Source organism: Mirounga leonina, unplaced genomic scaffold, assembly GCF_011800145.1.
Source record: "Mirounga leonina isolate KUSES-001 unplaced genomic scaffold, KU_Mleo_1.0 Mir_152, whole genome shotgun sequence".
Lineage (NCBI taxonomy): Eukaryota > Metazoa > Chordata > Mammalia > Carnivora > Phocidae > Mirounga > Mirounga leonina.
Window position 1 is genome coordinate 19794299 of NW_023270380.1, and position 14005 is coordinate 19808303.

A 14005-nucleotide genomic window follows, 5' to 3' on the forward strand; every position below is an offset into this window, starting at 1 on the left:
TGTACGTTCTTGGTTCCTCGCGTTTTCAAAATTCCCATTTGAGGTTTTATTTGGCTTATGACAAGGGTGTTTATTAAGGTTGGGGGGGCGGAGAAGGTGGATTTAGAAGCTGTGAGATGTTAGCACATAACCGTCTTAACTCAGGATGATGAGGGAGCAGAAGGCTGGCTGAGCACAAAGCGCAAGCGGACACCCTGCAAACTCCTCCTCCCTCCCCCCCCCAGGGTGGGACAAGTGTGACATTCCTCCAGGAAACTCCCAACTGTCTTCTTGTTAATGCCTTGCCAGAGGAAAAAACAACCTTAACTTGACAATGGCAAGGCCTCGGGTATCCTGTGAGTCTTTAACATATGAAAATCCTTTTGAAACCTCCCTTTTTCTTACTTACCTCCCCCAACTCCCAAGTATATAATCGGCCACCCCTTACAACCCTGGGGCAGCAGCTCTTTCTGCCCACGGGTCCTGTTCCTGTGCTTTAATAAAATCACCTTTTTAGGGGCACCTGGGTGGCTCAGCCAGTTAAGCGGCTGCCTTCAGCTCAGGTCATGATCCCAGGGTCCTGAAATCGAGCCCCACATCCAGCTCCCTGATCAGCAGAGAGTCTGCTTCTCCTCCCTCTGCCTGCCACTCTGCCTACTTATGCTCTCTATCTCTGTCAAATAAATAAAATCTTAAAAAAAAAAAAAATCACCTTTTTACACCCAAGAAGTCTCAAGAATTCATTCTTGGCCGTTGGCTCTGGACCTCACCTCGCCAAAGCTCACCTATATTCCAAAACCACATCAGGGATACCACAGGCTTGTTTTTCCCTCAGAGTCCAGATCACATCACTGCCCTTTTCAATGGTTCTTATCCGTACACTGAATATAGATTCTCACTGTGATATTCAAAACTTGGGTTAACTTGGCTCCAGCTTCCTCTCCTACTTCTTCACTGCACGTATTGGGTCAGTCCTGAAAGGCTGCTATGTCGCGGACACTGGTTCCGCCGGGAAGAAACAAAATTCCTGCTTCCAGGAAGCATCCAGCTCTACCGGAAAGTAGTACTGAAACATAGCACTTGGCTTTCACTGACATTTCCTCTTGTCTACAATGCCCTTCCTGGCCAGTCTGTGGCTTCTCTCCCATTTGGCCTTTCCCGATATTTCCCTTTGTTAAAATCTCCACCCATTGAACGAATATTCAACACAGATTTATTGAATGCATACCTGTTTCAGACCCTGCCCTGTCCTGAGTCTTGTGGGGAAGAGTGAAAGAATTACAATTGTACCTTTTTATACCATCTTTTTTTAATTTAAGTATTTATGTACTTGATTATATTAAATTTTAGCAAAGATTTCCTACAGTAATTAGCACAAATAGAGTCAATGCCTAATAACTGCTTAAATGTAATTTAATTGTGAGCATGCCAAATGTACCGCATGGAATAAAAAGGGGCTGATAGGCCCAGCAGCATCACAATATATATGAAACAGCATACTTAGTCTATAATTTGTCACGAAACACTATCTACATTTAGGGTTGGCTTCATGGGTGTGTGACCTGTGCCTTCACAAAGGCCTTAGTGCTTAGAAGATCCCCACATTTGGTTTAAGGGTCTGCTGTTGCCACCTTGACATTCTTTTTCTTTCTTTCTTTCTTTTTTTCCAAGTTTAGGCTAACGGGGATCATCAGTGTCTTTGCCCTGAGATCATCAAAGCCATGTGTCCACTCTAAGAATCTCTGGTGACAAGTGACAGCGCGTTGAGAGGGCCAGAAAGGAGGCCTCACTTATGAACCCCAAGGAGAAGAAAGTATACAGCACCCATACAAACCAGTCCTTGCTTCTCCCTATGGTTTATCTGTATTATGGGTTACAAATGTATTTTTTTAAAACATATTTTGCTTGGGGCGCCCGGGTGGTTCAGTTGGTTGGGCAACTGCCTTCGGCTCAGGTCATGATCCTGGAGTTCCAGATCGAGTCCCGTGTCATGTCAGGCTCCCTGCTCAGTGAGGAGCCGCCTTCTCCCTCTGACCCTCCCCCTCTCGTGCTCTCTCTCTCAAATTAATAAACAAAATCTTTTTTAAAAATTTTAAAAAATAAATATTTTGCTTAATGTAATAGTATGCACAAGTGTTTCACCATGAAAAGCACTGAACAGGGGCGCCTGGGTGGCTCAGTCATTAAGCGTCTGCCTTCAGCTCAGGTCATAATCCCGGGGTCCTGGGATGGAAACCCGCATCGGGCTCCCTGCTCGGTGGGAAGCCTGCTTCTCCCTCTTCCACTCCCCCTGCTTGTGTTCCCTCTCTCACTGTGTCTCTCTCTGTCAAATAAATAAATAAAATCTTAAAAAAAAAAAAAAAAAGGAAAGCACTGAACATTTTAAATGTGTGGTATGAAGTGCACCCTCTTCGTTAGTTATTTTTATTGACCACATTCTTGCCAACTCTAATTTTATTAAGAAATTTAACCCCCTGGGGCGCCTGGGTGGCTCAGTCGTTAAGCCTCTGCCTTCGGCTCAGGTCATGATCCCAGGGTCCTGAGATCGAGCCCCGCATTGGGCTCCCTGTTCCGCGGGGGGGCCTGTTTCTCCCTCTCCTACTCCCCCTGCTTGTGTTCCCTCTCCCGCTGTGTCTCTCTCTGTCAAATGAATAAATGAAATCTTTTAAAAAAAAAGAAAAGAAATTTAACACCCTGACACTGTAGAATCTTAAACTTGTTCTTTTAAAAAATTTTTGTATGGCTGTCAAAGAAAGGTATTACTTTTAATAAATATAGTATTCCTCATTGTTCTGAATCAAAAGGATTTCTTTCTTTCTTTTTTTCTTTTCTTGCCACATAGTGTTTCCACCTTGAAATTCTTAATACTTTTTAAACAAGTGGCCCCTTATTTTAATTTTGCACTAGGCAAAATTTGCAAATTATGTAACCCATACCAACCTGAAGTACTTTCCAGAACGGCAGCTTCTCAAGGGCGAGCACCATGTTTTTAACCTCTTTACTGCCTCAGGGACTGCAGGCAATAATTAAAAGTAAGTTAGTACTAGGTATCAATAATGGTATGTTTGAACACTTTCTGCTGGAATTACTTTTAGCAGTTACTGCCCTGAAGACAAATTTCCAACAATTCCAGTGTACCATACATCCAAACCAAAAAGATGACTGACTAGTACCCTGAGTGCACATACATGTAGGTCAAGAGCTTCCCGCAATGATGGAAACGTCCTCTGGTCTGTAATGATGCAACCCCACCTAGCGGTAGTGGTACATTCCATCGTCTGTTCTTCACACCTTCGCCCTCCCTGACTTTAGCTCACTAACAAACAGCCTCTTGGCGGATGGTGCTTTATAATTTGGGTGATCTAGTCCTGACTCAGTCCCAATTTTTGCCTCTTGATGCAGCATAGTTATTAACAGTGCAGTAATTTGTGGAAATAAATGAAAATCACTCAAATGAGAACAGGCAAAGACTGTCCAGAGCTCACAGCAGCAAGGCGGCCGCCTCCACCACGTTCTGGCAGAGGCTCGAAGGCAGACAGAGGAGCGGCCAAGCTTTGTGGCTGGAACAGGGGTGGCTTCCGGGGGGTCCCCGGCTGGAGGCTGTTGGCCTGGGGAAGCTGCAGGACGGCTAACTAGAAGAAGGGCATCCTATGTAACTGTCAGGGCAATGCATTTGGCTTTCTTGGGCTGGTCCTGAAATGGGAAGTGGGGACAAAAACCAGGGAAGCTGTCAGTTATTAATGGAGTCCTGGCCATCTGGGGCCAGTTGTTACAGGATTTACTGTTGGCCTCCTGGATTGTTTGCTGCAGTAACGGTCTGACGTCCTATGAGCCTGAGGACTTCTAGATAGCAGGCTTTCTTCCTGGAACGGATGCTGCTGAGTGTAAGTCACAGCTCTGTTTCTATCTAGGGTCAGGCTGTTGTTCATTTGTATATTTGGTTTCTCACCTTGATCTCCCAGAAGGGTCCCGTCTGGACAATAAATGATATGGTCACCCCCTCTGTATAATAGGGACATGGAGAAAAGGCGAGAGAGTGTGCATGGCAGAGATTTCTTACCCAGGTTCACAAGGGAGGTTGCCTGCTTGCTGGAAGCTAGAGACTGAGTCTGTGTCCTTGTTTTCTGAGGTTCGGGGGAAAAAAACTTTGATTTATTTTATCTGGTAAAGGCTAATAATTCTGTTCACTAATAAGGTTGGTCCTCCTTTGAGATGATTGCCTCATTCATGTCCCTAATTTTAAATAGAATGAAAATAAGATTTTGAGCTGGCATTTTATGCATCAAACCCCCAAATGTTTGTTGTCTACTCTGTGCCAGGTCTGTGCTACTTGAGAGAGTGACAATCAGACAGATTCGGATCTGGAGCTTAATGCTCTGGTGAGGGCGCCGCCATAGGCTGGCAAAACAATAAAGCTATAATTAGAATAATGAGAAATAGCAAGGATTTCCCAGCTCTTGGAGTAGTCCCTTTCATAAGAAGGTGTTTGGCGAAGAAAATAATCAGGGTCCTGTGGTATGGAATAACAGAGCGAACCTGCCTCCGTCCGTCCAAGTGGCCAGGGGAAGACTTTCTGAGAAGGTTACATTTAGGAACCTTGAGATCAGCAGGGACTGGTTGTGTCGGAAGAGAGTTTCTGAAGATAGGGAGAGTGTGCAAAGGCCCTGAAGTCTTTGACCTGTTCAAGAAACAGAGAGAAAAAATAAATTTCATTCTCATTTAAATCACCATCATTTGAGGTTTCTGTCATTCACAACCAACATTAATTTGAGCGATTGTAGGTTATTTGGAGGAATTTTAAAGGCTGAGTCTAAGGTTAATGGGAAAGAGCAAATGGCCAAGAAGAGCCCAGTGATTCCTGAATGAGAACTCAGCACATCACTCACTCTTTCTTTAAAATCTCTATTGAGGGGGCGCATGGGTGGCTCCATCGCTGAAGTGTCTGCCGTGGGCTCAGGTCATTATCCCAGGGTCCTCAGATTGAGCCCTGCATCGGGCTCCCTGCTCAACGGGGTTCTGCTTCTCCCTCTGCCTCCCCACTTCTCGTGCTCTCTCTCTCTCTCAAATGAATAAATAAAATCTTAAAAAAACTATTTTAAGGGGTCATTTATGTGTAATAAAATGTACTCATGTTAAGTGTATTTTTAAAATCAAGGTAAATTTTACATAACACAATACTCACCATCTTACAATATGAAATTCAGTGGCACGCCATATGTTTGCGGTGCTGTGTGAGCATCACCACCATGTAGTTCGAAAACATTTTTCTCAGCCCAAGAAGAAAGCCCAGGCCACCCAACCCTTGCCTTCCGCCAGGCCCTGGAAACCTCGAAGCTTCTGTCTGTCTCTAGGGATTTGCCTGAACAAAAAGCCCCCATTTGCCCCTGGAAACCACCGTTCTACTTTCTGTTTCTACACACTTGACTATTATAGATACTTTGTATCAGTGGAATCATGTAGTATTTACCTTTTTGTGGCTGGCTTATTTCAATTTAGTATAATGTCCTCAAGGTTCATCCATGCTATTGTATGTGACAGGGTTTCCTTCTTTTTAGAGGCCAAAAGTATTCCACTTTATTCATATACCACATTTTTGAAGTCCATTCATCCATCAGTGGACATGTGGGCGGCTTCCACCTCCCTGCTATCTTGAACAATACTGCAATGAACAGGGGTGTGCAATTATCTCTTTGAGATCTTGCTTTCAATTCTTTTGAAGAGATACCCAGAAGTGGGATTGCTGGGTCATATGGTAATTCTACTTTTACTTGTTTTTAAGGAACTCCATACTGCTTTTCATAGTGGCCGCACCATTTTGCATTCCCACCAACAGTGCATGGGGGTTCCAGTTTCTCCACATCATCGCCAACACTTCTCATTTTCTGCATTTGTTTGTTTTTTGTTGTTGTTGTTTTGATAGTGACCAACCTAATGGGTAGGAGGTGATATCTCATTACGGTTTTGATTTGCCTTGGTTTGATAATTCATGGTGTGGAGCATACTTTTATCTGCTTGTTGGCTATTTGTATGTCTTCTTTGGAAAAATACCTGTTCGAATCCTTGCCAATTTTGTAATTGGGTACTTTTGTTTTTTTGTTGAGTTGTAGGAATTCTTTTTTTTTTTTTTTTTTTAAGATTTTATTTATTTGACAGAGAGACACAGCGAGAGAGGGAACACAAGCAGGGGGAGCGGGAGAGGGAGAAGCAGGCTTCCCGCGGAGCAGGGAGCCCAATGCGGGGCTCGATCCCAGGACCCTGGGATCATGACCTGAGCTGAAGGCAGAAGCTTCACAACTGAGCCACCCAGGCGCCCCGAGTTGTAGGAATTCTTTATGTATTATTGTTAATCCTGTATCAGGTGTATGATTCCAGAGATTCTCCCATTCCATAGGTTGCCTTTTTTCGCTCTGTCAGCTGTTTCATTGATGCACAGGAGTTTCTAAGTTTGATGTAGCTCCATCCATTTTTGCTTTTGTCGTCTGTGCTTTTGGTGTCATATGCAAGAAATCATTCTCAAATCCAACATCATGAAACTTTCCTGTATGTTTCTTATGGGAGTTTTGCATTTTTCTTTACTTTTAAGGACAATTTTCTGGATATAGAATTCTTGGTTTCAATTTTTTTTCTGTATTTGTTTTGTTTTCTTCTTTCAGGACTTTGATTCTGTTATCCCAGTATCTTCTCATCTCCAGGGTTTCTGGTAAGAAATCAGCTTTAATCTTATTGAGATTCTGACTTTAATCTTTTTGAGATGCATGAGTAGTCACTTCTCTCTTGTTGCTTTCAGAATTGCATCTTTGACTTTAAATAATTTGATTAGATTGTGTCTTAGTGTGGATTTCTTTGAGTTTATTCTAGTTAGGATTAATTGAGCTTGTTGGATGTGTAGAGGCATGTACATATTGGTCATTATTTTTTCAAATATTCTTCCTGTTCCTTTCTCTCTTTCCTTTTCTGGCACTTCCATTATACATATGTTGGTATTTGATAGTGTCCTGCAGGTTTCATTGGGTCTGACCATAGTTCTCTTTTTTTTTTTTTTTTTTTTAAGATTTTGTTTATTTATTTGACAGAGAGAGACATAGTGAGAGGGGGAACACAAGCAGGGGGAGTGGGAGAGGGAGAAGCAGGCTTCCCTGCCGAGCAGGGAGCCCGATGTGGGACTCGATCCCAGGACCCTGGGATCATGACCTGAGCCAAAGGCAGACGGTTAATGACTGAGCCACCCAGGCGCCCCCTGACCACAGTTCTTTATTTTCTCTTTCTTCTTCTTAGACTATGTAATTTCAATTAGTCTATCTTCAAGTTTGCTGATTATTTTTCTGCCTGCTCAAATATAATGTTGACACCCTGTAGTGAATTTTTCATTCTAACGCCTTAAATCCTATTCGGTTTCTTCTGTTAAAATCAGTGGATGCTTCAAATTGGGTGTTTGGCTTTTTTTCCAAAATTGTCTTGGCTATTATAAGTCCTTTGCCTTTCCATATAAATTTTAGAGTATCCTTTATATTCGTATTAAATCCTACTATGATTTTGATTGGGCTTACATTGAACCTGTAGATCAGTTTTGGAAGAATTAACATTTTAACAACATTGAGTCTTTTTTTTTTTTTAAAGATTTTATTTATTTATTTGAGAGAGAATGAGAGAGAGCACATGAGGGGGGGAGGGTCAGAGGGAGAAGCAGACTCCCTGCCGAGCAGGGAGCCCGATGCGGGACTCGATCTCGGGACTCTAGGATCATGACCTGAGCCGAAGGCAGTCGCTTAACCAACTGAGCCACCCAGGCACCCCAACATTGAGTCTTCTAATCCATGACCATGGTATATCTATTTAGGTCTTCCTTTATTTATTTCATCAATGTTTTAATCACATACAGGACCTGGAGATATTTTATTAGATTTATCCCTAAATATTTCATGCTGTTTTGGTGATATTGTAAGTAGTACTATTTTAACATTTTGATTTCTGTTAATTGGTAATATAAAAATATAATTGATTTTTTCTGTATTGACTTTGTGTCCTCCAACCTTCTTAAAAAGACAATCTACATAGACAGAATTGATTTCCTCCTTTCTAGTCCATATGTACTTTTTCCTCCCTTATTATACAAACTAGACAGCAGAGAACAGAAAGGATATACAACTGAAAAGAGGAAGATTAAGTGAATGTCTTCAGACATGAAACCCCAGCTCCATTTCCCCATTCATCTCTCTCAGAAATATGACAAGGTTGGCTTATACTCTTCCAGGCAAGAGCTTGGATTCTTTTCTGGATTAATTAAAGGGCCCTAGGGAACATCACATTTGAGGAGGTGAGGGTCAACCACTGACCAACTTGGTTACCACTGATCAACACACAGTGAAACTTACTAATCAACCAGACCTGCCCATCTACACTGAGCTCTCAACCACCTTTTTTTTTTTTGCATTTTAAAATGTAACATATGAACAGACTGTCAAGGATTAAAGTTAATCTCCAACATGAAGTATAGACCAAAACAAAGTAATGGAAAAAGAGAAATTAGAGGAAATAGAGAATGCACAGAGCAGAATATGTCGAGTATACTAAAATTTATATCCTCTTAGAAATGAGAAAATACTGTATCACTGAAACAAGAAGAGTATACTATAAACAAGAACAGAAGAAAAAGGATCTCTTATAACTTAAAGAGATGACAGTAAATAAGCTTCATCAGAAGGTTTGTCAGGTAAAGTGGAGGAATTCCCACAGAAAGTGAAAAACAAACAAACAAGATACACAGGAATGAAATTGGAGAGGAAATATCCTGGATCTGGGAGGTCCCAATGTATGACTAAAAGATGTTTTATGAAGCAAGAATGTATCTAACAGAAGCAAAAAAATAAATAAATAAATAAAAATCAAAGGGCGCCAATGCATCTGTTAAGGATCTGACTTTGGCTCAGGTCATGATCCCAGGGTCCTGGGATGGAGCCCCAAATCGGGTTTCCTGCTCCACGGGGAGCATGCTTCACCCTCTCCCTCTGCTGCTCCCCTGCTTGTGCTCTCTCTCTCTGTGTCAAATAAATGAACAAAATCTTAAAAAAAAATAATCAAGCAACACTTGAAAATTTATCAAAACTGGAAGGCATGTGTTTTCATAATCAACCAGTGAAGCACAGTGAAAAAGACATGTTATCATGACATTTCAGAATGTCAGGGAAAAGGGAAGTTCCTAAATTTTCCAGGGAGAACAGACAGAATACATCCATAGGATCAGGAATTTCAGAATGCCACAAAATTTTCAACTTGTGCACGGATACAAACAAGAAGACAAGGGAGCAATGCTGTCAAAATTATTCTGGAAAATAATTTCCAACCTATAATTCTTTTTTTTTTTTGTTAAAGATTTTATTTATTTATTTGACAGAGAGAGAGAGAACGAGAGAGGGAACACAAGCAAGGGGAGTGGGAGAGGGAGAAGCAGGCTTCCCGCAGAGCAGGGAGCCCGATGTGGGGCTCGATCCCAGGACCCTGGGACCATGACCTGAACCGAAGCAGACTCTTAACAACTAGCCCCCCAGGTGCCCCCAACCCTATAATTCTGTACTAATTCAAACTATCACTCAAGGTAGGAATAGAACAAAGCTAATCTCAGACATGCTAGGTCTCAAAAATGTATATCCATGTATCCTTTATCTGGAATCTGCCAAAGGAAGTCAGCCAGCAAGTGAGGAAACCATTCAGTTTGAAAAGAGTGTGTATTCTCTTGTTGGATGAAGTCCTCCATAGATGTGAATTATGTCCAATTGATTGATGGCATTGTTGAGTTCAGCTATGTCCTTACAGACTTTCTGGCTGCTCTGTCTGTCCTTTTCTGTCAGAGTCATGGAGTCTGCAGCTATAATAGTGGACTCATTTATTTCTCTTGCTAGTTCTGTCCTTTTCTGCTTCACATATTTTGACACCCTGCTGTTAGGTGCATATGCTTTTTTTTTTTTTTAAGATTTTTTTTTTTTAATTTATTTATTTGACAGAGAGAGAGCACAAGTAGAATGGCAGGCAGAGGTAGAGGGAGAAGCAGGCTTCCCGCTGAGCAGGGAGCCCGATGCGGGGCTCGATCCCAGGACCCCGGGATCATGACCTGAGCTGAAGGCAGACGCTTGACTGACCGAGCCACCCAGGCGCCCCAGGCGCATATGCTTTAAGGATTGTTGTGTCTTCTTGGAGAATTGGCCTTTTATCATTATGCAGTGCTCCTCTTATCCCTGGTAATCTCTCTTGCTTTGAGGTTTGCTTTGTCTGAAATTAATATAACTTCTCCCACTTTCTTTTGATTAGTGTTAGTGTAGCATATCTTTCTCCATCCCTTCACTTTTTTTTCCCTTCAGCTTTATTGAGATATAATTGACATACAACATTGTGTAGGTTTGAGGTGTACAAAGTGATTTGATGTGCATATATATTGCAAAATGTTCACCACAGTAAGATTAGTTAGTACCTCCATTTTGTTGTTGTTGTGATGGTGAGAACATTAAAGTTTTACTCTCACCGCAACTGTCGCTTTACATTTGATTTATATGTGTCTTTATGTTTAAAGTGAGTTTCTTCTAGACAACATAATAGTTGGGTCTTGTTTTCTTTCTTTTTTTTTTTTAAGATTTTATTTCTTTATTCATGAGAAACAGAGAGAGAGAGGCAGAGGGAGAAGCAGGCTCCCAAGGAGCAGAGAGCCCGATGCGGGACTTGATCCCAGGACCCTGGGATCATGACCTGAGCTGAAGGCAGACGCTTAACCATCTGAGCCACCCAGGCGCCCTGAGTCTTGTTTTCTGATGCACTAGGATAAACCCTGTCTTATAATTTGTATATTTAGACCATTGACGTTTAAAGTGATAATCAAGGGGCGCCTGGGTGGCTCAGTCGTTAAGCATCTGCCTTCGGCTCAGGTCATGATCCCAGGGTCCTGGGATCGAGCCCCACATCGGGCTCCCTGCTCATCTGGAAGCCTGCTTCTCTCTCTCTCCCACTTACCCTGCTTGTGTTCTCTCTCTGGTGGTCTCTCTGTCAAATAAATAAATAAAATCTTAAAAAAAAAGGTGATGATCAATAAAGCTGGATTCATAGCTATCATACTGGTTTCTATTTGTTGCCTTGGTCTTTGTTCCTATTTTTGTCTTGTACTCTTTTTCTGCCTTCCGGGATTTTATTTATTTATTTATTTATTTATTTATTTATTTATTTATTTATTTATTTATTTTTAAGATTTTATTTATTTGAGAAAGTGTGAGAGAGCGACAGAGTGAACAAGGTGAGGAGCAGAGGAAGAAGCAGGCTCCCTGCGGGAACCTGACACAGGGCTCAATCCCGGGACTCTGGGATCAGGACCTGAGCCCAAGGCAGCTGCTTAACCAACCTAGCCACTCAGGTGGCCCTTATTTATTTATTTTTAATTAAGCTTTACTTTAAAGGAAATTTAAAGATTTTATTTATTTATTTAAAGCATAGGACCTTGGGTGGGGAGTCAGAGGGAGAGGAGAGAAAGAACCTTTAGTAGACTCTGTGCTATCGCAGCCTGCCAGGAGGCTTGATCCCACAACCCTGAGATCGTGACCTGAGCCGAAACTGAGAGTCACATGTTTAACTGACCGAGCCACTCAGGCGCCCCACTGCCATTTGGGATTTTATTTGAGCATTTTATATGATTCCTTTTTTCTCTTCTTTCTTAGCATATCAATTACACTTCTTTTACTTTTTTTTAGTGGTTGCCCTAGAGTTTGCATTATACATTTATGCTTAAACCAGGTTTGCTTTCAAGTAACACTGTCCCACTCTAGCATTTTCAAATGGCTACTTCTTTGCCTTCCCCTGTTGGAAGAGGGTTTTTCTTTGATCTTCACTAGGAAAACCTTGGAGAACTCGAGGAGGTAAGATGAACAGTAGTGTGACCCCTGGAGTCTTTTTCTTTATTGTTTTTGTTCTTGGGTTTTTTTTTAGAGAGGGAGGGGGAGGGGCAGAGAGAGAATTCCAAGCAAGCTCCAGGCCCAGCGCAGAGCCCCATATGGGGCTCGATTTCACAACCCTGAAATCATGACCTGAGCTGCAGTCAAGAGTCAGACACTTAACCAGCTGAGCCACTCAGGCGCCCCAGCCCTCTGGAGTTCTTATATTCAGGCTGGTCCACACTGAGCCTCCAGCTTCTTGTCAGTGACTGTTCAGGATTTCCTGCCCCAGTACTGGTTCCCGGAGGTTTCTGCCTTGGTAAGTTGTGATTGTACTGCTCTGTCTGTCTCCTCTGTTTGGAGGAGTGACCTCACTTCTTTGAGTGATCTAAGCATTGTTGATTTTTCAGTGTGTTTGGCTTTTTATTTGTTGTTAGGACCCAGTGGTAATCTCCAAGCTCTCCTTACAAGCCAGACTGGAAACCGAAACAGTTCAATTTGGACTTTTAAAATATAACCTGTGGGTGCCTGGGTGGCTCAGTCGTTAAGCGTCTGCCTTTGGCTCAGGTCATGATCCTCCTGGGATTGAGCCCCATGTCAGGCTCCCAACTCAGCGGGGAGTCTGCTTCTCCCTCTCCCTCTGCTGCTCCCACTGCTTGTGCTCTCTCTCAAATAAATCAATAAAATCTTAAAAATAAATAAATAAAATAAATAAAAAATAAAATACAACCCATATTTTAAAACAAAAGTGTTGATCTCTCTCTTTCACACATATGCACACACACACATATACACACACACCCTACTTATTGTTTTTTAATCTTGATCAACATCCTTCTGTAAAATTTTGCCTTCCCCATAGTTTTGACATTGCAACCATGTTTTGAGTTTTCAAGTAGGATGAGACAAAGGCTATCTTAATTAGAACTGGTAACTCTAACCCTTGATGATGGTACCACCTTTTTTATTAACTCAGAATAAAGCAACAGATAACGAACATGGGATAGCCTGTGTTTTCTGCTCCAACTTGAGAGGAATGGGAGATGAGGTTTATGTTGTTAAGAAAATCTGGAATAATTTTAATGACTCCTTACAGTCAAAATAGGTCATTCATTTGGCAAACATTTCTGAAACTCCAGCTATTTACAGGGTGGAAGGTCCTGGGGGCACAAACACTAATAAAATCTGTTACTTTTATTGCAATCTAAGGCATGGCTGGCTGGGCATGTCCAGGAGTGGTGTGTGAGCAGCCAGATAGAGGTGTGGACAAGGTGCAGAGAGTGTAGTAATAGCTGGTTTATAAATAATCTGTTACCTGTCTGTCTGGCTTTAACCTATGGACCTTTAATGATCCTATGAACTTATGCTGTGTCAGGCAAATCCTGTTGGTTTGCCTTCATACTAATACACCAATCCCCCTATTCATTCTTTTCTCTCCTAAGTGGTCTCCTTGCAAACTTGTCCCCCTTTCATACGTTTAGTGCACCAAACAGAAGGATATTTTTAGAATGTCAGAACAAGGTACCTTTTTTTTTTTTTTTTTTTAAGATTTTACTTATATATTTGAGAGAGAGAGAGACTGAGAGCACATGAGAGAGAGAGCAAAGCAGGGCGGGAAGGAGAAGCAGACTCCCCACTGAGCAGGGAGCCTGACAGGACGCTGGATCCCAGGACCCAGGATCATGACCCGAGCCGAAGACAAAGGCTTATCCGACTAAGCCACCCAGGGGCCCCCACATCAAGGTACTTCTATACTTAAAACTGTCCTGTGGTTTATCATCACATTAGAAGTTAAACTCCTTGCCAGGGTTCCCAAGACGTGTGTGACCTTGCACTGCCCCCTCTGATGTCCTCTCAAAACTCTCACACCCTTCTTCATCCTAGTACAGCCACACTGCTTTCTCTCCTCTTCTTCAAGACTGCAAGTGTCTGTGAGCAATCGGGTCTGTGCAAACACTCTGCCTGCAAATCATCAGGGAGCTATTGTTCAGATTTCAAATTAAACGTCAGTTCCTCAGCCTGGCTTTCTCTGATGGCTCAGTCTGCAACTGTTTCCCCTCCTCTGTCCTCTTCAGATTTCTTTCTTTCTTTCTTTCTTTCTTTCTTTCTTTCTTTCTTTCTTT

The 14005-nt window shown here is 42.2% G+C and overlaps 1 protein-coding gene across 1 annotated transcript in view; it reads left to right on the top strand.

Annotated features, from left to right (window-relative positions):
* Window positions 1-12108: 12108 nt before the first annotated feature.
* The window catches only part of CNIH4 (cornichon family AMPA receptor auxiliary protein 4), a 22224-nt gene continuing 20327 nt past the window's right edge, over window positions 12109-14005 (top strand). Inside the window, exon 1 of the mRNA XM_035008656.1 lies at window positions 12109-12201. The gene's annotated coding sequence lies outside the window, so the exon portion shown is untranslated. The remainder of the gene's footprint in view (window positions 12202-14005) is intronic.